This window comes from Rhincodon typus, unplaced genomic scaffold (genome assembly GCF_021869965.1).
Source record: "Rhincodon typus isolate 14 unplaced genomic scaffold, sRhiTyp1.1 hic_rhity00005558, whole genome shotgun sequence".
Taxonomy (NCBI): Eukaryota; Metazoa; Chordata; class Chondrichthyes; order Orectolobiformes; family Rhincodontidae; genus Rhincodon; species Rhincodon typus.
The window spans coordinates 1-371 of NW_025971196.1; the positions used below are offsets into that span (position 1 = coordinate 1).

Consider the following 371-nt stretch of genomic DNA (forward strand, 5'->3'; position numbering starts at 1 on the left):
GATTCGTAGTAACACACCCTTTCAAAACCACATCTCGGCCAATTGGCACTGCGAGGCAGAACAGAAAACAAATCAATATATCTCATCCGAGCAGATCCCTGACTGGGTCCCTGTCCTGATCGGGAGATCAATCTGAAGCAGCAGAAAACACGACGGAGATTCTATCACTTTTCCCTCGAGTCACAATGAACGATAAACAACCGATCAATGATCCCTCGATGGTGATCACAGGCAGGAGGATCAATGAGAGAGGGAGAGTGGGAGCCTACGATTGGAGGATCGGTGAAAGAGGGAAGCTGTCATTGGAACTTCAGGAGAATTGGAGGCTGTGATTGGTGGATTAGTGAGTGTGGGAGGCTGTGATTGGTGGA

At 48.8% G+C, this 371-nt stretch overlaps 1 long non-coding RNA gene across 1 annotated transcript in view; it reads right to left on the minus strand.

Moving 5' to 3' along the window:
- LOC109938623 overlaps nucleotides 1-371 on the minus strand; it is a 1,531-nt gene continuing 1,160 nt past the window's right edge. The window contains exon 3 of the long non-coding RNA XR_007261544.1: nucleotides 1-48. This is a non-coding gene — a long non-coding RNA (uncharacterized LOC109938623). The remainder of the gene's footprint in view (nucleotides 49-371) is intronic.